Below are 555 nucleotides of genomic sequence, written 5' to 3'. Positions count from 1 at the left end.
GGTGCTCCCAGGCCCTCCTCCATCCCGACTGCTGGCCAACCCCGCATGCTGCTTCCCCATGCTAGAGCTGATCCACCCAACTGGTCGGTGTGCCTGCAGTGCCAAATGTCAGGAGAGTGAGGGACAGGCTTGGTGCCCATGCTTAGCTATGACCTTTGCTGCTGGAGATGTACAGGAGCTGGCCCAGGGGCAGCCCACCAGTGCAGCCAGCAGCATCACCTTCTGCTCCCCTCCATCTCCTCGGCTGGCTCCCTTTGGGCTGCAGAAGAACACTCAAAAAGCGACTGAAGACCCAGGACTCTTCACATGGCCTTTACCAGGCCACAATGTGCAGCTGCCCTCTGTCAGGGTGGGACAAACAGGAGGTAACACGAGTCTGCCATTAAAGCAGGGAAAAACCTCACTGGCACCATCTGACCTGCAGCATCCAGCTGGCCACAGCGATGCCCGGCCCGCCCCTGGCCAGCCCTTGGTGAGGATGGGGTCCCTGGCCAGGCACCCCTCTGCCACAGGGCTGCCTGCAGCACGGGGCACCGGAGCGCTGGCAAGCCCACC

Source organism: Egretta garzetta, unplaced genomic scaffold (genome assembly GCF_000687185.1).
Source record: "Egretta garzetta isolate BGI_Z169 unplaced genomic scaffold, ASM68718v1 scaffold101, whole genome shotgun sequence".
Lineage (NCBI taxonomy): Eukaryota > Metazoa > Chordata > Aves > Pelecaniformes > Ardeidae > Egretta > Egretta garzetta.
The sequence above is the reverse complement of the archived record's forward strand: the minus strand, read 5'-3'. Positions refer to the sequence as shown.